This window comes from Leopardus geoffroyi, chromosome C3, assembly GCF_018350155.1.
Source record: "Leopardus geoffroyi isolate Oge1 chromosome C3, O.geoffroyi_Oge1_pat1.0, whole genome shotgun sequence".
NCBI classification, from domain to species: Eukaryota; Metazoa; Chordata; class Mammalia; order Carnivora; family Felidae; genus Leopardus; species Leopardus geoffroyi.
The window spans coordinates 95,464,392-95,485,970 of record NC_059338.1 but is presented as its reverse complement, the minus strand read 5'-3'; the positions used below and the strand labels follow the sequence as shown (position 1 = coordinate 95,485,970).

Sequence of the window (21,579 nt, the reverse complement as noted above, 5' to 3'; positions counted from 1 at the left end):
CTTGCAGACATTGAAGTTAGTAGTAATGTGTTGAGGGGGCCACATGAAAAGAAACTACAAGCAGTCTATAAGTGTCGAGACTGGTCCCTCACTAATGGCCAGGAAGAAAAGGGAGACCTCTTACAATCACAGGAAATGAGTTGTCTTCTCTGCACTGGGAACAGTGCTCCTGCCACAGCCCCTCATCCCCTGAAAATGTATGCCTGTGCAAAGTTCTCCACCACCTTCTTGGTCAAGAGCACCTCTCAGCTGTTGAGCCAATCACTATCTGCAGTAGTAGTGCTAAAACCACTGGAGACCCTGACAGATGAGAGCCTTAGCAGCTTGGCAGCCATGTGTCCCCTGACCTCACTTACTCCTAGCCACATATTGAGAACCAGTGCCATTTCATGGGGCAGTGACACAGCAGCCAAATTCATTGGGGCTGGGGGAGCCATGGTAGGGGTGGCTGCCTCTGAGGCTGGAATTGGGACTGTGTTTGGGAGCCTCATCATTGGTTAGGCCAGGAGTCCCTTTTTGAAGCAGGAGCTCTTCTCCTAGACTATGCCATTCTAGGCTTTTCTGTCTCAGAGGCGATGGGGTTTTTTTGCCTGATGGTGGCCTTTGTCATCCTCTTCTCCATATGACAGAGCTGTCTTCACCTGCCATGGGTCTTTCTCCCAGGTCTCATATGCTTTGTATGTTACTTTTCCTACACCTCCCTATGCGGAGAAAGTGGTTGGTTCAGAATTTGACACAGAGAAGACAAATACTGTATTAATAAGAAAAAAATTATTATTTGTATTATTTAGTTAATTTAATTAATTAATTAATATTATTTATCTATTTATTTATTTATTTTTATTATGAGGCACCTGGGTGGGTCAGTTGGTTAAAGCGTCCAACTTTGGCTTAGGTCATGATCTCACTATTCGTGAGTTTGAGCCTCCTGTTGGGCTTTGTGCTGACAGCTCAGAACCTGGAGCTACTTCAGATTCTGCATCTCCCTCTGTCTCTGCCCCTCCCCTGCTCTTTCTCTCTCTCTCTCTCTCTCTCTCTCTCTCTCTCTCTCAAAAATAAACATTAAAATAAAAATTTAAGAAAAAAAGAAAAGAAATGAATTTTGCCAACAATCTGAAGGTATTTGAAGTAGATTACTGTCTTGTCTAGTTTCCAGATTATTGACTTTGTTAAATTAGCATCTATTAAGTGGACCCCCAGAGTGTCAGATGGTGAACAGTGATTCAACAGAAGACCACAAGAGAAAGTAAGATAGACACATTTATTATTCATAGGTCCTGGAGGAGACGCAGGTCACACCCCCAAAGGCATGCGGGAAACTCAAGGCAGGTAGAGAGAATACAGTAGGACGTGCGACACATGCCATTATTAGGATCTAAGGGTTGCATGCTTTGGAGTTCCCAGGCTGAGGCTGTATTGGTCTGTTCAAACCAAAGGAAGCAGGATTTTGGTAAGCTTCTATGGGTGGGGTATCTTACCAAGGGGCTCACAAGGGGAAAGGCCAGGGAGGCAGGGGAGAGTGCATATAGCAAGAGATGTTGGAGGAAGTCTTGTGGCTCTAGGGGCTGTTATTGAGGGCACATCCTTGCACTCTTGAGAGGGATTAGTGTCAATTCAAGGCCCGCCATCCACTTGGCCACAAAAATGGATGTCACGGTAGGATAATGTGGACTAGTTTAGCTAAGCTGTCAATAAAGATGGGCATTGAGTCCCTGAAAAAAGGACCCTGCTAAACTGCCTGCACTCCTGACCACGGAAACTATGAGACAATAACTGTGTGTTGTATTATGCTTGTAAGTTTGTAGTAATTTGTTATTCAGCAATGGAAAACAGATATAAGCCATTGGAACAATTTCAATTAGCAGGGTGGTGTGGTGGTGGTTATTTAACCTAAGTCCAACCAAATGGAACTCCATTCCCTCAGCCAGAAAAAAACTGATTTAGAGATGAACATGTGAATCAAGCTGAGTTGATCAAAATTCTTTTTAAGATATTTTCTGCTACAGCAGATAAAACATGTTCTGCTAAAGCTTTTCATGCCAGTCATCATGCTACCTGAAAAGAGAAAAAAAAAACCTAACATTTCCTCCATCTAGCTATATATAAACAGTCTCTAATAAGCTGCACATCTTAGAATTCCATAATTCCATAAGAAATATCACTTGCTAATAATAAGTCATGGCTAATACAAAGACTAATGATTGGATCTATTCCTTCTTAGCATATTCTTCATAACCATTCAATTCTGGCCAAGTTTAACTATATGCCATTTCCCTAACTTATCACCTATACTTGACTTCTGTATCTTTGCTCACAACATTTTTTTCACTGCAATGCATTCCCTTGCATACACTTTCCTTGACTTTTTATATCCAATTCATATCCATTCATCAATGATCTGAGTTGAAGTTGCCTGTCACTAGACTGTCTTTGCTCAAAAATTCAAAATAAATTTCCAGAACAATTTTACCTTGGTCATACAAACTGATTTCCACTTTAGAATTTATTAAAAATGTCTCTGTGGCTTAGCGCATGATCATTCCATAGTAATTCCTCCAATCTTACTTGAAATGAATGTATATTCTGCTTATAGGCTTTCTTTTTGTTTAGATCCTTTACCTAATTAAAGTACTATTTATAGACTTTTCAGTTATGTTGTAAATAAATCTATTCTAAGTTAAAATTTAAATACATTATATCTAATTAATGTTGATATCTTTAAAGGAATTAAACTTGAAATTTGGAGACATACATGATTATAAATATAGTTCTAATCAAGCAAGATGCTACCATCTTGACTTCTGAGAATGAAGAGCCTACCGTAGACTATGCTAGTGGAACGAGACATAAAATACCTCCTGTCACTTTGGCTAGTCATTTTGCTCTGGACACAGGATATTCTACTGAATCATGATCCTGGGTACTAGTATTTAACTCTTAATATCGAATTCTGATGAAAACATTGAGTTGGACAGGTTTTACCTATAGCTAACAAGCTATGCATCTCCTTCCAAACTCTAATAATTTCATATTTGTATAAATTTGTATAAATTTGCTTCATTTTCTAGACCGTAAAGTTTTGTGTGTGACAGGAAAACTATCTACTCTACCTTGATTTTATATGCTCTGAGCCAAGCCCCAGCAATAAACAGTTTTTACTTAGCACATTATTGGTACATAAAATAATGACAAACTAAGGAAGCAGTACTAAGCTCAGAACTGAGTAGTTTAGTGAAAATGCTTCCACTTGGTGAAGCAGCTTATGGGACTTGCCATGAATTTAATAATAACAGTGAACTAATCTACTGAGGAAAAGAGGGCAGACAGATTATGTGCTAACAGATTTGCAATGTATATACTCACTGATATTCTTAAATCAAACTTTAGGACCTTCCTTGATTGACATATTTAACTTCATCACTATGTATGCTGCATAAAAATGGGATCTTTGTAAATAGTATTTCTCCATCTTTTCTCAACATATATTGTGCCTTTGGCAAATATTGATTACATGTCTTAACGAATTAATAATCAGAACAATTATTAGAAATATGAATTAGAAGAAAAGTTGCTTGCCTTGTGGATGCTGCCACCCCACACTATCCATGCCACCCAGCCGTGGTCAGCACCACTGTGTTTTTCGACATCACTATGGACTGTGAGCCCTTCAACTGCACCTCCCGTGAGTTGTTTCCAGACAAAGTTCCAAAGACAGCAGAGAACTGTCATGCTCTGAGCACTGGGGAAAAGGATTTGGTTTTAAAAACTACTGCTTTCATAGAATTATTCCAGGATTAATGTGCCAGGATGGTGGCAGTAAGTCCATCCAGGGGTAGAAATTTGATGATGAGAATTTTATCCTGAAGCATATGTGTCCTGACATCTTGTCCATGGTATATGATGGACACGACACAAATGGTTCCTAGTTTTTCATTTGCACTGCCAAGACTAAGTGGTTGAATGTCAAGGAAGTGGTTATACTTGGCAAAGTATAAGAGGGCATGAACATTGTGGAAGCCATGCAGTGGTCTGGGTCCGGGAATGACAAGACCAGTAAGAAGATCACCATTGCTGATTGTGGACAAATCTAATAAAGTTGACTTGTGTTTTATTTTAACTATGATACCATTCCTTCTGTAGCTCAGGAGAGCACCCCTTCATCCCCATCTGCTGGAAATATCCTATGATCTCTGTGTTCTTCCTGCAGTTCTATGGGTTCCATGTTTTCCTTACTCCCCTCCAAGTCTAGCTGGATTGCAGCATTAAGTTTATTATAATAAAATAAAAACTGAAACAAAAACAACAACAAAAAGAAAATAATTTGCCTAAAATATGTTCCTTATTTGTTACATGAATTTCTGGCTGTCATTTATAGCAAGAAAACCCAGTGAATTTGAAGAGCATCTACTTTTATTTTGTTTGCAAAAACTCTTGGCTTATATTAAGAAAGGTCTGTCCTTACCCTGAGTTCTCGCATTTTATATCTATGTTCCACTTGGTATTCGTACTAACATGTCCAATCCTCTTTGTTATCATCTTTTACTCAAAATGGATTGACTTCTAGTCTTCCTCATTCTATTACAAGCACTACAGTTTTTCTAGCTATCAAATCCTGCAAACTTATGATAATTTTCAAATGTATTCTTGTTCCATCATATCCAATTAATTGTCTTAGACTTTGAAGACATCTGTTAACCACATTTATTTTGATAACGACCCAATTGGACATGGTAGAATTCTGTATACAGATGGGGAGATGATGAGTCACTTTGAAGGTTTAAATAACCATTATTCAGGCCCAGATCCTGTCACAATATCCCCATTAGCTCTTTCTGTAGCATTTACTCTTCTATTTTACTTTTTTCTGACACAATGTGTATAATATCCTATATTTTAATTTTATGAATCTTACAGTTGAACTGTTTCACTTGTGCTTAGCATGTTTCAAGCTATAGCAATGCCTTTGATGGCTCAGAATAAGGCTCTCTGTGTCCACTCCAAAAGGTGGCTGTTTTTGACCACCTCTGAAAGATGAATAGCTATAGCATATTCTATTTACTATATTCCTTCTAGACAGTTACTTTCAGGGCAATTACCATTCTTATTTTGAATCTGCCTTATGATCACAGACAAATCCCTAGCAGGCACGTTCTATTATAAAATTTTTCCAGTGTGGTGGATTTGTACCTCAAGCACACTTATAGCTATCAGACAGACGTATTATCACTAATACCCATAAATCCACAGTCAAGATGAAAAGACATGCAAATAAATAGCAATTTCTCCTGTTAGAGATATGTAACAGGAACCCATGATACCCATAGAGAGTATCAAACCTAATGTGAAGAAGTCTTGAAAGCTTTTTCAGTGGGTGGAGGAACTCATATTTTTATTTAGATACATTCATATGACATAAGATTCTCCACCTTAAACATTTTAAATTATACAATTCAGTGCTATGCAGCATATTCACAATGTTGTGCAACCATCACCACCACCTAATTCCTGAAAGTTTTAATCACCTCAAAAAGAAACTCCATACCCATTTTAAGGAGTCACTCCTTATTTTCCCCTGTCCCTTCCCCTAGAAACCAATAATATATTTTGTCTCAATGGATTTGCCAACTCTGAACATATTCTAGAAATAGAAACATAAAGTAGATTAGTCTTAATCTAACAAGATCAATTTTGGGCTTCCTTAGGGACAGTTTCTGTTTATTGAGTTTCCTCCCCTCCTGTTTATGGGCCATATATGATCATATTAGTTGTATGCATCATATTTTTGTTGAAAACTGAACATTTTTAATATAATAATTTGGCAACTCTGGAAATCAGATTACCCAATGCCCCCAAGGTTTGCTGTTTTTCCTTGTTGCTATTCTTTGTATGGTCACTTTTCAGAGCTAATTTGTAAAGTCCCTATTCTGGGTCATGTGTTGCCACTAATGTTTCTATTAGTTTGGTGGCGAGCTAGAGACTGGACAGAGATTTGCTTAAACACTTGGAAACAATAAACTCCAGTCTTTTCCAGTGGCATGTATGTATGCTGGGCATGTCTTCAACACTCAGCTAAGCAGTCTACAACTCTGCCTTAGCCTTTACTTCCTCCCTGTGTAGATACTGAAGGGCAGTCAGAGTGAGAGCTTAGGGCCTTCTTTATTCTTTATTGAGCATGTGCCCTGCTCTGAAAATTCACATGACTTTCTAGATTCCCAGGACTATGTTGAAGCTTTTAAAAACAGGTGTTTCCCTAAAGCATCTCATTCCCTAGTCTTTTCTCCCAAGCTCTTTCATTATTGAGTGATTTTCTCCAAGTGTTATCCATTGTTTCAGACAGATATACATCTCCCTGTAAATGTTTTTGACAAATGCCCCAGAAAGCTGCCTCAGCACCTGTAGAGTTCCAAGTTAGGCAGGATAAAGGCAAACCCTCTAAGCTGGTCTTTCAGAGAGCCATTAGACAGGTCAAAACAAATAGCCACGATTCTTTGAGAATGAGTTCTTGTCCACCCTCTGGTACTGGTACCTGTATAAGGGTTGTGTATTAACTGGGGAATGTGAAATGAGAACAGGGAAAGTTAAAATACCAAAAATCTCTCTGTTCTTACCAAGATTCAGAATACTTTTCTTACTTAAATCTTGCCTTCGTTGTTGCAAGCTTTTGATCTCTTTCCAGAATTCCGAAAAGGTTGATTCTGACAGTTTTTACAAGATTTTGTTGCCTTTATGGAGGGATGAACTTTTGGATTTCTTTACTCTGCCATTTTCACTGACAACACTAGAAAAAACTTTTCATATGATATTACAATTAAGCTGGGTTTTAAAGATCCAGCAGGAATTGGTCAGGTAGAAAGTTAAGAGAACAAACTAGATAGAGCTTTTTATCCAAAGGACCAGAAGTACAAGGAGGAAATTAACATGTTCTGGGAAATGACCCTAATTCAGCAAGGCTGAATTATAGGATACAATTAAGTAAAAAAGACATGCATTTTGGAGGATATAGGATTAAGACTCAGAACTCCTTATGCCATAACAATATTTGAACTTAATTTGGGCAGTGTGTACTGAATTATTTAAGCAAACTTGTTTAAAAAATGAATCTGATTTACCTATTCATTTTGCAAGCATTATGGAATATGGATAGTTTGAGAATGAATTTAGGCAAGGAATCAAGTAAAGAGACTAATATAAACATCATGAGCATAAGAGATGATGAATCAAACTGAGGATGTGACTGTTGAACAGAAAAGAGTATTTAGTACTTAGAGAGGGAGATACTTAGGAGCTAAAATTGGTACTCTCCAGATGTTTCAATGTGTGGAGAGAGGGAATGCATGGCAATGAGGAGAAAGTGTAAGGAAAAGGTCTAGAATAATGCCGGTATTTTGGCTTCGGAAAAGTGACTGGACATTGATAGCATTCACTGATTAAGAATACTCAACATGAAGTAAATTTGGAAAAGAAAAGAAAAGCTAAATGAATTCAGGTTTGAACATTATGAGATTAAGTTTTTCATGAAACATGCAGAGGAATAGTCAATGGACACTGGGGAGACACAGGTTTGATGCTCAAGAGGGAATGTGGAGCTGCCAATGTAGCCTTTGGATAGCTAAGGTATATATTAGTGATAAAGAAACTGTGGGTATAAATGAAGTCATTAGAAATAAAAAATATAGGGGTGCCTGGGTAGGTCAGTCAGTTTAGTGTCCTACTCTTGGTTTTGGCTCAGGTCATGATCTCTTGGCTTCATGGTTTTGAGCCCCGCATCGGGCTCTGTGCTGGCAGCATGGTCCCTGCTTGGGATTCTCTCTCTCCTTCTCTCTCTGCCCCTTCCCCACTGGTGCTGTCTCTGTCTCTCTCAAAATGAATAAATACACTTTCAAAAAAAAAATATGGTGCTCACTTCTGTAGTGCATATATTAACATTGCAATGATACAGAGAAGATTACCTTGGCCCCTGCACAAGTGCTCCATATTGTGTAATCTATGGACATGGTATTTTGTGAATGGCCTTTTCAATAAAAGAAAACCTTATGGAAAAAGTGAAATAAATATAGTGAAAGAATATGATTAAGGCTATCCTAGAACTCTTTAACAATTGAATAGAAAATTTATTATTAGTATTCCTAGCCAAATTGCATAATACAATAAAAGTCAATGAAAAGGTTTATTCATACTAGTGTATGAAGAGATTATACCATTCTTTATAATTAGATGTGTACCTTAACTTTAGAACTATTGAAGTTTTCATATAGTCAACACAGAAAGTTTTCTGATGGAAGATTAAGCCTGGAGGGAGAGTTTTGTTCCAATAGTGTAGAATCCAGAGTTCTCATTTATATGGTAGAACAGTTTACCTGAGATAACCATTCTTTTGTTTTGTTTTTTTTTAGATATAGGTCCTCAGTATGAATTTAATTTTTAATATTGTGATCTGCAAGGAAATTAAGTTGCTTTAAGAAAATAAGACGAGAGAGTCCTCCAAAATATAATCGGGGGGGAAAACTGCTCTTGAGAAATGTGAGGTATAGTTAAATCCCCCAGGATTAGTTTTATTCCCAACTTTAATCTATCCTAAAGTTAGAATTTCTTTAAATTACATCCAAAGACATAGCTTATGCTTTAACAAATAAATAATACATTATTTATTTCTATTTAAATGTGCTAGTATTTGTGGATAAGAACTGCTTTTAGGTTTTTTTTTCAAACTAACACCATGATTACATAATGTAATATTGCATATATGATACAAAATACTATATATTTGACAACAGAAACACAGTATTTATAAATAAAGATTGTAATAATCGGTCACAACCAGTGTTCAAGATGGACATATCTAATGAAGAAGAGTAAACTGAGTTACTCAGAAAAGATTCACTCCAAAGGAATGGAGATTAGCTCCTTTCACACGGCAAGATAATTCCCCAGCTACCATGTCATATGGGTAATATTTGTGAGGGGCAGCACATCTTTCTATAAAGAAAGCAAATATTTTAGGCTTTGCAATTTATACCATCTTTCATAACATCGGAAATATGTCCATGTATTGCAAAAACAGCCATGGGCAGTACATAAAGGAATGAATGTGCTTAGTGTTTGAAAAAAAACACAAACAAACCTTATATACAGCTGCCAAATTTTGATTTCCTATAACTTTCATGCATCAGGCAATATGATGCTTTTGATTGTTTTCAACACTGAGGGTAAAAAAATACTTTCTTAGTTCAACATGGAAAGCAAACAAAAACAAGCAGAAGGTCACATTAGGCATTTGGACTACAGTTTGCTGACTTCTGATTTAGCACTAAAATCTAGGTGATTATTCTTTCAAACTGAGTATATGCTAGCCTAAGACTGAGTTTTCTGGATTCTGAAAACTCTGAGGTTGGAACAGTGTGGTTTTTTTTCCCCCTCATATCTTACTGTCCCTCTTATTTGACGTTAAATAAATGATTTTGTTTCATAGACTCTTAAACGTAGGTATTTAGAATGACTATACAGTCATTCTGCAGACTACACATGTATGGCTGAATAAAAATATGAATGACACTTCTATTTTGGTAGAGCACTAGACAGAACCCAAAATCAAATGACTCAATTTTCTTTTTTCCCAACATTTTTAATGGGACTATATTATAAGAAGTCCAGTTTCTTCACTGATGTTGACTTAACCCACAATATGTAAGCATAATCAGTTTAAAATTCCGTATCCATTTCAATTACTCACAAAGGAGCATAATAACAGAGTTCATCACTGGTCTAAATAAATATATTATTGGTTCTGTGCCTACAAAGCTTAGGCATTTAAAGACTAGAGATTTGGGGGTGCCTAGGTGGTTCAGTCAGGTGAGCTTCTGACCCTTAGTTTCGGCTTAGGTCATAATCCCAGGATTGTGGGATCCATGCCCAACATGGAGCCTGCTTGAAATTCTCCCTCTCTCTCCCTGGGCCCCTCTCCCCAGCTTCCTCTCTCTCTCTTTCTCTCTCTCTCTCTCTCTCTCTCTCTCTCTAAAGTAAAAGAAATTTAAAGAAGACTGGAGGGTTTTTTTTTTATGGCTATAAAGCACAATTATTTTAAATATGGCATTATTTAACAAATATATGTATATAAAAACCAGATAATCATATTGATTTTCTTTTGGCTACATAATAGTGTACTAAGCATTGGAACATTTGTTTCCCTCAATCATGTGTTTAGTTGTGCTAACTCTCTAGATGTTTAATTCTTCAGGCGATAATAGATTAACAACCTTGATATAATAAAGCATAATGGTTAAGAGCATAAGGTCTGCAATTAAACAAAACTTCATATCTCAGATATTACTTCTGACTACCTATGTGACCTTGGACAATTTACTTGTCTGTGACTTGTTTTCTTCTCCTTTACATGGAGGCAACAATTGCTTAGCTCAGAGGAAGTTAAAATTTAAGAGTTAATATCTACAAATTGTTCACAACAGTTTCTGGTGCATTTTAAGGAGTTAATACATGTGAGACATGCTTATTTTTAGTTATCTATTTCATCCCACCCACCAAGTATAATATAGGAGAAAATAATTAGGAGCCATTAGAGAAGATTTCAGACAAATTGCCTGATACATTAAGAATATTTCACATCAGGGGCGCCTGGGTGGCGCAGTCGGTTGAGCGTCCGACTTCGGCCAGGTCACGATCTCGCGGTCCGTGAGTTCGAGCCCCGCGTCGGGCTCTGGGCTGATGGCTCAGAGCCTGGAGCCTGTTTCCGATTCTGTGTCTCCTTCTCTCTCTGCCCCTCCCCCGTTCATGCTCTGTCTCTCTCTGTCCCAAAAATAAATAAACGTTGAAAAAAAAAAAAAAGAATATTTCACATCATACAAGTAACCTACATTGAAAATGAGAACTGAAAGAATATTCCTACCAGCAGAAAGCAGCTAAAGGCACTGTGGAATTTTACCCCAAATCAACGGAAGAAATGGTTACCTTTTCCTTTTAAAAGGACATACTCATATTCATCCATAAGCATGCTTTTACTTGTATCATGTTTCTTTTACTTTCAAATATTTTAAGTTAGAAGGCACATCTGTCTCCCTTTATGTGAATAAATCCCCTTTGAATGTTGCCTTTTCCTTGGCTGTGGAAGCATATTAATGAGAAGGTTATTTACAAAACTCAGAGTTATCTTGTATCATGATCACTATACTTAGAATAGTCAGCGGATTCAAAAGTGCATAGAAATAGTAAAGTAAGGTATCAAAATTGAATTAAAAAGGGAAAAACACAAAATTTTTATTAGAAATCATTGCCACATATCTTATCTTTAATTTGTTGAATAAATTTATTAATTTATTGATTCATTATAAAGAAGTTTCTAGTTTGGAATCTTCCAGAATAGGCATAAATCAAATAAATAGCTTTTGATAAAAAGCAAATAATCCCCAAATATCTTCAAGTACAGCTGGATGGTTTTTTGTTGTTGTTTGAGAAGTTTTTGCTGTTGTTGTTATTGTTCTTTTTTAAGGAACTATGTTCGCAGTGAATAAGATGCTTGACACTAGTCGGTTTTCAGTGTCTAAGATAAATATGTACCATATCTGAGGTAATTCTCTTTTAACATCCTAAAATTAGGTTCTGTGTATAATTTTGAGAATGTTAATTCATACATTACAACATTAGACATTTTTTCATTTCATAAGGCACAATTTATATCAATCAATTACTATTTAATTTCACAAGAGATAAATTTTGACAAAAGTTTTCAGTGAGTATTAGAATCTCTTAGTTTTCATGCAACTTCAATGCTACACCCTTATCGTTTGCATGCTCCCTCCCATACCCAAATAACCATTTTTATTACATTGCTTCTTCTTGTATTTTCATCAGATTATATTATTTAGTGTTTGTCACTTTGTAACTTGAAAACATTATACTATAATGTACTTTTCAATCTTGCTTATTTTACTCATTATTTCACTAATCATATCCATTTTGTTACATGTATCAAGCATATAGAAAATAGTGTTTGCTTTTTTCCATTTTTGTTTTAAAAAATATTTGCTAATTCTGTTTATTTGATTTGTCATTTTTATTAAGGGAATGTCAAGTATGCTTTAATACAGGGAGAAGTGCAATTTAAAATTGACATCTTGCATTACTTGTTTACCCAGAATTTCTACACAAGAAAGAATTATACAGCTTAGCCTTTTTTAGCTATATGCTGACAGATGCAGCAAGGTAAACTGATTTCTAATCCCTAGTTTTACAGAGATGATATATTTATCACAAATAAATGAAATACACTCCAAGAACAATTTTATAAAGTTTCCCCCAAATCCACATTTCTTCCTTATTGAATTATAGAAATATTCATCGTCATAGGCAACCAAAATTTCTCTTGGTGGTTTTAGTTAATGTTCTCAGTGGGAAGAGAATAATGCAAACCCAAATATAAATATGGCTTGTACTAAATTAAAATGAAGTTTAATATTGTTCACAATACCACATTTAATAAGCATTACCAAAGGTTTAAAAACAATTTATTTGGGGCGCTTGGGTGACTCCGCTGGTTGAGTGTCCAACTCTTGATTTAGGCTCAGGTCATGATCCCAGAGTTGTGGGATCGAGCCCCGTGTCAGGATTCATGCTGAGCCTGAAGCCTACTTGAGATTCTCTCCTCTCTCTCCCTCCACCCCTCTTCCTGGCTCGTGCACACTCCCTCTCTCTAAAATAAAATAAAAAATAATAATGTAACTCTCTTAATTTACATCTGACACCTTAATATAGGATAATAAGGCTTGACTCAGACACATGGTTCATTTAATCAAGTCGGCTTTTGTCAACACAAGTCTACTGACGGATGTTTATAATAATACAGATGTCACAACAATACAGATAAATAACATTTGGGAGATTATTTTTACAAGTGAATATTCTTGGACTTTATTCTCAGAGATTCACTTCAGTAGATCTGGATTAAGGCTGAAGTTTGGACTTTAGATGGTCAATCTAGAAGTTTTTAGTGTGATTTTCCACTCATCTTGCATTGATGGGGCGCCTGGGTGGCGCAGTCGGTTAAGCGTCCGACTTCAGCCAGGTCACGATCTCACGGTCCGGGAGTTCGAGCCCCGCGTCAGGCTCTGGGCTGATGGCTCAGAGCCTGGAGCCTGTTTCCGATTCTGTGTCTCCCTCTCTCTCTGCCCCTCCCCCGTTCATGCTCTGTCTCTCTCTGTCCCAAAAATAAAGAAACGTTGAAAAAAAAAAATTAAAAAAAAAAAAAAAAAAGAAAACCACTGTGGTCCCTTCTCTGAACTTGTACCATAGTTTACATGTATCTTTATGAGGAATACAGCACATAGTTCAGTATTATAAATTTTTTCCTCGTAAGGAAATAATTTCATCAATGGTCAGAAAAAGGTTTATGTTGCTTTTGTTCTTTTTTGATGTTAAATTTCATGTTGTAAGCAAAATATTAAGCACATTAATTTTTAAAGAGTAATTTAAATAACTTCCATATATTTCTTAGGTGTCATATTGTATTAGGAATGCTTCAGTTATAGCTTTTTTCCCTTAAGTTTACTTGTGTTTGTCCATATAGCCACTATTTGTATGTAAATCATTCACATTGATTTTTTTTAAATAAAAAAATACTGAGTACCTACAAATTACCATTTATGGTTCTTGAATTGCTGGGATTCCACACAAAGTCCTCTCCTCTCCCTAAGTAAACTACCCGATTGAGTACTATTTAGTAGGGACAAAAGAAAGGCTCTAGACATAAATTAATACATTTCAGGTACTAATAGGAATTTTAGGGAAAAAATATAGCACAGTTGGTTGGATCACAAGTGGTGTAAAGGCTAGCTATTTTATATAGACTTAATAGGAAAGGCCTCTGTGGAAGTGACACTTCAGCAGATACCTAAAGGAAGTAAGGTCAACCACTATAGACATCCAGGAGAAAATAATTCAGGCCAAGAGGTAGCAACTGATAGTTCTTAAAGCAGAAATTGGCATAACGATAAAGAGAATGAGAGGACACTGTGAAAGCAGCAGATTTAAGGATGAAAAAATGGTAAAAAATGAAGGCAGTGACATAGCTGGTTGTCTTATGGGTCATTTAAAAACTTTAGCTTAGGGGCGCCTGGGTAGCTCGGTTGGTTAAGCGTCATACTTCGGCTCAGGTCATGACCTCACAGTTCGTCGAGGTCCTCATGGGGCTCTGTGCTGACAGCTCAGAGCCTGGAGCCTGCTTCCGTTTCTGTGTCTCCCTCTCTATCTGCCCCTCCCGACTCTCTCTCTCCCCCTCTCTCTCAAAAATAAGTAAACATTAAAAAATTAAAGAAAACTAAAAAATAAAAAATGAAACAAGTAAAATATTTGGCTTAATATGTGTGAGGGGGAAGCTACCTGATTGATGTTAATATAAATGCAATATATCTGGTCTTTTTGGTTACTGGATGGAGACCAGACCATTGAGGGAAGGGTGGAAGCAGGGATACCAGTTTGGAAGCTACTGCAATGCCCTAAATTAGGGCTGCCAGGGCCTATACAGTGGGGTTGTGATGGTGACTATAAGAAATAGCTGGACTCTGGACGTTTTTTCAAGGTGGATTTGATAGGATTTGCTGATGGATATGGATGAGAAATACATGAAAGAGATAAGTGAAAATGGCTGGAAAAATTGGGCCTAGGAAACTGAAAGAATAGATTTCTACTTACTGAGAAATATCAGATTGCATCAGAATCATGTTGAAAGTAGATTTAAAATATATATTTATTTTGTACATATTAAGATACCTATTAGACATTCAAGTGGACATGACTGTGAGGATTTCTTCTGGCTTGCCCGTATTATGTTTATTATTTATCACTGGTGTTTAGTGTCCTCTACAACCTTGAATGTTTAAAAGTACAACAGCTATTAATGGCAATTTATGCAACTATTAAATACGTGGTATTAAGCCTGGATCTGAGAAAATCATCTTTTAAAATTCTATATCCAAATAAATCTGCATTAATGTCTACCTTTAGTTTTGTATCTAAATAATCTTTCTACCAATAGAAGAATGAAATGTCTGCCCCTCATTCTCTCTTTTCCCACCCTAACATGCACACGCCCTAACATACACACCACCTCAAACACACACACTCCAAACACACCCCCCCAACACACACCCACACATGCTCTCACAAGTTTTTTACTCCAATGAAGCTCAATTAACTAGATATATAATGAAATAGGACTTCAAACTATGTTCGTATTTGTATGTATTTATTGTTGAAACAAAAAAGGAAAGCAAGTATTAACCTGGAATTTGAGATTTTTCTCTACAGTATAATATTTATATTTCTCATTCTCATCTTTATAAAAGTGAAACAGAGTTTAGCCTAATGTTCAAAAGACAGATGCAATGACATTTGCTTAAATGAAGAAAAGATAATTCTGTATAAATCAACATAATATGGCTATAGAGATGTTTAACTTGTAAGCAGAGCTTATAATAGTAATGATATGAACATTTGCTGAAATCTACTATGCACTAGGCAATTGCTAAGGGATTTGCATGAACTATTAAATATTCACACAAATATTGTGAGGTTGATTCCATTATCATTCCTTTTCTAGATTATAGGGAAATGGAGGCACTAAGTAGTAAAGAAACTGGAATGTGGTAATACAGCATTATTAGGTATACTTAACATGATCCACTTCTATCTTACTCCATCATCTGTTTTTATAAGCATGAAGCCACACAGGGTTAAGTGAATGAAAAAGATATTTCTGTATGTGCAGTTTTGATATAAGAGATTTATGTGAGAGAATCCACTAGACTAGCCTTGTTTAGATGATTGGTATTTGGATAACAGTGTGGTTGGCATCTCTGGGAGTATTATTTGCAAGGTGAGCCAACAGTTGGCACATGTTCCTTTGCGAGATAATGATTTGAGATTCAACTCAATAATCCAACTCTTCCTTTGCTACTAGGACAAGGAAAGAAAAAATGACTGGTATAGCAGTTTCTGAAAGATGTATCTATAAAATAACACTAATCTTGAAGTAGCCTTCTTTCTTTCTGGTTTTCACTCAGTTGTGCTCCCACCTCAGGTTTTGCACATGTTTTATTTTCCGAAGATGTGCTTCCTTGATTTCTTTCATTTTTTATTGGCCTTGTAAACTCAAATATCATGTCATCGGAGAGAAATTTTTTGACTACGTGATCAAGAGACTTCCCCTTACCTACCATGTGCACAGGCATTATTACTTTTAAAAAATCATAGTCTTGTATTTATTTCCTTCACAGCACAGCTCATACCATTTGTAAATTCATTTCCCTGTGTACTTGTTGATGGCATGCCTCCATTTCTAAAATATAAGCTTACTTCACTTTTCAACGTGTAACATTTGTCTATCATATCTTCCTATACATCACAGATGATCGATAATGACTTCTTACATTAATGAATCGATAGTGCCACCAATCTCTCATCGTCTTTCCACTACATCCAATGAATGAGAATTTGCCTCACTTTGCAGTGCCTGGTGTTAAAGACTATTTACTGTGATTGAAAGATGTAGGTCAGAATGTGAGAAATTAACCAAGCTTTCTATAAATTAGGCTAGCCCAGTAACCATTTGCTGCAAATAGATTTGGAGTTCATATTGAAATTACTCCAAATTTCCAGTTAAGAATTTTTCCTAAAAGCCTATCATCACTTCACACTTCTAATAATTAAGACAAGACCTGCCATCTGGAATCTAGTAGGTTCCTCTACTCCATAAACCTGCTTCTGTCACTCATTTACTAAGCCTAAAATCTCAATACCTAAGCTTTATTTTTCAGTCTTTTTTAGTCCTTTCCTTATAAACCCATGTGGTCATGGAGGTCTTTACCTAGTCATTTATCTGTAAATCTCTGATGGAATGGGAAATGGGTATGATGTCCTAGAATATTTTTAAATCCAGTCCTGTCTCTGGACTTGGACAAGTTTTGACATCTGAGGCTCAGATTTATCATCTATTCGAAGTGAATGATATGATATGGTTCTAATTGGTATTATGCAAATTACACTATGATGCAAATTAGAGCTTTGGGATTTGAAAGATTTTTATTAGAGTCTTGAATCTTCCCCTTAACAACTGTTAGTGTCTGAGGAGTGTTCCAACGCATAAACTTGAAAAAGGACTAGCATCTACTTCATATGCATCTAGAGTGAAAAGTGCACTTCCTTATACAGAATAGAAACTAAATAAATGGTAGCTACTGAAGAGCTTGGTGACTCTAAGGGAAAGTTGGGCATACAAATATGAGTACAGTAGCAAGATTATACGTGGAATAATGATCTCTATAATCAGAGAAGGCAATAACCAATCTTCTGAGGAAGGGATTCTTTACAAGATGAGACAGTTAAACTGAATGATGATCAATAGGTTTTCACCTGATGCTCTCTGCCTTTCCCCTGCTCTCACTCTCTCTCTCTCTCAAAAATAAATAAAAATTTTTAAAAAATTAAAGAAGTGTGGTAGAGAATGAGAAGCAACAAGAAATGGTATGATGATCTGAGGCTGAATTGAACATTGGATGGAAGTGGAGAGCAGGAAAAATGGCAAATACATTGTTATGTCTCATCGTAATTTTGATTTGTATTTCTCTGGAGATGAGTGATACGGAACATCTTTTCATGTACCTGTTAGCCATCTGGATGTCTTCTTTGGAAAAAAAATGTCTATTCCTGTCTTCTGCCCATTTCTTAATTGGATTATTTGTTTTTTGGATGTTAAGTTTGTTAAGTTCTCTATAGATTTTAGATACTAACCCTTTATCAGATATGCCATTTGCAAAAATCTTCTGCCATTCCAAACACTGCCTTTTAGTTTTGTTGATTGTTTCCTTCACTGTGCATAAGCTTTTTCTCTTGATGAAGTCTCAATAGTTTATTTTTAGTTTGTTTCTCTTGCCTCCAGAGATGTGTCTAGTAAGAAGTTGCTATGGCCGTTGTCAAAGAGGTAACCACCTATGTTCTCCTCTAGGATTTTGATTGTGTTCTGTCTCACATTTAGGTCTTCCATCCATTTTAAATTTATTTTTGTGTATGGTGTAAGAAAGTGGTCCAGTTTCATTCTTTTGCATGTCACTATCCAATTTTCCCAACACCATTTGTTGACAGATATCACCTCACACCCATCAGAATGGCTAAAATTAACAACTCAGGAAACAATATGGTGGTGAGGGTGAAGAGAAAGGAGAGCCTCTTACACTCTTTGTATAAATTCAAACTGGTATAGTCACCCTGGAAAACAGTATGGAAGTTTCTCAGAAAAATTAAAAACAGAACTACCCTACTATCCAGCAATTGCACTCCTAGGTATTTACCCAAAGGATACAAAAGTACTGATCTGAAGGGATACATGTACCCTGATGTTTATAGTAGCGTTATCAACAATAGCCAAATTATGGAAAGGGCCCATATGTCCATCCACTGATGAGTGAACAAAGAAATGATAGATAGATAAATAGATGTAGATAGAGATAGAGATAGAGACATATAGAGGTATATAAATATATAATTGAATATTACTCATCCATAAAAAATGAAATATTGCCATTTGCAACAACATAGATGGAGCTAGAAAGTATTATGATAAGCAAAATAAGTCAATCAGAAAATGACAAATACCATATTATTTCACTCATATGTGGAACTTAAGAAGTAAAACAGATGAACATGGGGGGTGGGAAATTGAGGCAAACCTGGAAACAGACTGGTAACTAAGAGAACAAACTGCAGGTTGATAGAGGGGTGGTTGGCAGAGGGATGGGTTAAATTGGTGATGGATTTTAAGGAGGGCACTTGTAATGAACACTGAGTATTATATGTAAGTGATGAACCTCTAAATCCTGTACATGAAACTAATATTACACTATTAGTTAAGTAACTGGAATTTAGACAAAAACTTGGAAGGAAAAAATCAAAGTTAAAACAAAAACAAATACATTGTTAGATGTAGATAAGGACCAATCGTGAAGAAATTTATGTGGCATAAAAAATATCATTTAATTCTTACTGAGATAGAAAAAATTGGAGGATTTGAACCAAGAAATTGTCCAACCTCTGAAAAACTGCTGTGATATTTATAATTTATAATAATAATATATATTTGGTCTTTGTCTCATTCTCTTATACAGTGCTCATAAAGCCATTAGAATTCCCTAACTGATTACAGTTATAAAACTGCCTCTTGTTATTTTATGAGGTAACGTTTAGACCCTATCTAAGGATGGGGGCTGGTTGCCAGGACAACCAACCATGTGATTAAAAGGTTTGAAGTTACTTTCCACACCCAGACTTCTGGAGAGGATGGGGACGCAGGCTCAAGGTTGAATCAATCTCTAATGGTCAATGATTTAATCATGACTTTGTAATAAAACCTCCATAGAAATCCAAAAGTACTGGTTTTGAGAGCTTCCAGATTGGTGGACACATGAAGATGTGAGGAGAGTGGCCCTCCTGGAGAGTGCATGGAAGCTCCTGCCCTTTCCCCATATCTTGCCCTTTGTATCTCTCCCATCTGAATGTTCTTGTTATATCCTTTTATAATAACTCAGTAATCTAGTAAGTGAAATGTCTCTTTAAGTTCTGTGAGATGCTCTAGTAAATTAATTGAACTTTCTGAAGGGGGTCATTGGAAGAGTCAATCTATAGCTGGTAGATCAGAAGTATAGGTGATAACCTGAGCTTTGGTGTCAGAAGTGGGAGAAGAGAGCAACAGTCTTGAAAGCCTGGGGAGGGTGTACTTGGAATCTCCAGTTCTATACCTGGTTGGTGTGGTTCAGAATCCATCCATAAAAATTAAATACTGCCAGAAAACCTAATATTTTTCTTTGATGTTTATGAATATAGTACATATAATAAAGTGAAGAGTTCCTACTATTTTATGTTGATGAGTTTTGAGGGTATGTGTATCTTTCTACCACTATCCAAAATCAATGGAAAGTTCATCATCACCATGGAAAGTTCCCAAATGTTTCCAGTCAATTCCTAGTCCTTCTCTGCACCCCTACCCACTAAGGAAACCACTTTATGATTATATTATCATGAATTATTTTGCTTACTTTGGGTTTAATACAAATAAAGTAACAGAGTCAATATTGTTTGGTTTGATATATTTTGCTCAATCTAATGCTTTTTTGTATATGCTAACAATATAAATTTCTTTCTTTCTTTGGTTTCCTTTAGCAGACTGAGGAAGTATGCTTTTATTCCTAAGGTGCTGAGAGTTTTTATTATAGATGCATGTAGAATATTATCAAACATTATCTCTGCATTTATTGAGATTATCATATATATCTCTTTATGTTGTTAGTGCAGTTAATTAAATAGATTTTCAATGTAAAATCTGTTTTTCATTATTGAGATAACTCTCATTTGATCATGCTTTCTGTATAATAGGATACAATTTGCTAATATTTTGTTAAAGGATTTTGCATGTATGGTGATAAGAAATTATTATCTGATTTTATTTTTACCATATTTTTATCAGATTTTCATGTCAGGTTATATTGACCTCACAGTACAATTTGGGATGTTCCAATCTGCTAGATTTTCTGGAAGAGTTTGTATAAGACATTTATTTGTTTCTTTAAAGCATTAATAAAATTTACCAGTGCTGCCATCTAGGCCTAGAATTCTCTTCATAGTTTTTAAGATTGTTTTCAACCATGTTAATTGATATAGAGCTATTTATTTTTCTTATTTTGTTTTGAGCTTTTTTAGGTAAGTTGGGTTTTGCTTTATTTTTGTTTTTGGAGAAAAATTTTGTGTTTGATATAAGTTTTCAAATATATTGGCATAATGTCCGTGTATGTCCTTAGCATCATTTTAATTACTGGGATGTCTCTACTGGTATCTACTCTTTCATTATTGAAATTGTTAATTAGTGTTTTCTCTCTTCTTGATTAGTCTTGCAAGGGATTTATTAGCTCTATTAATCTTACAAAAAGCAACTACATTTACTTCCTATCCCTGGAGATAATGCAAACCTGCTACAATGTTAGCTCCTGGAATCATAATAAAAGCAGTGATCTATACGGAGGTGGATAGTGTCTGTAATGAGCATGTTAAAGTGAATGCACCATCCATTCTCCAAAACTCACCAGATGGTCATCTTCTATGGGAAGGCTTGGAGGTCATTCCATTTACCAAAGCGAAGAGGGATGCACTGGTTAAGTGTTACAAAGACCAGTATCTTGGCAGTTCATTGGTGGTTTTCCCAAAGGAACTGAAAACAATTACTCCAATAACTGCACTGAAAGGAAAATTGGGGGAATGTATAAATGCTTTCAAGATTGCTGGTCACACACAATGTTCAATTTTACATGGATTTCTGGAGATCTGAAAGTGGCATCATGATGTTGGTAGACAATTCTACATGGTCCTCTCAATTTTTGCATATCTTGAATCAACTTTTGTTCTGTAATAAGTTTCCAAATAATGTTTGTTATAGCAGACAGCCTTAGAAGATAGAGATAGGGTCCCCTTCCAGGACAGAGGTTATATTGTTTGGCTTTGATGATAAAGATAATGTTTCTTCCGGGAAGGTAT

The 21,579-nt window shown here is 35.9% G+C and overlaps 1 non-coding gene and 1 pseudogene across 1 annotated transcript; both read left to right on the top strand.

Annotated features, from left to right (window-relative positions):
- Positions 1-147: 147 nt before the first annotated feature.
- On the top strand, positions 148-626 carry LOC123586878 (annotated as a pseudogene).
- Positions 627-7,899: 7,273 nt separating this feature from the next.
- Positions 7,900-8,001, top strand: LOC123587080. The gene has a single exon (XR_006707140.1). It is a non-coding gene; the product is annotated as a U6 spliceosomal RNA (small nuclear RNA).
- Positions 8,002-21,579: the final 13,578 nt, after the last annotated feature.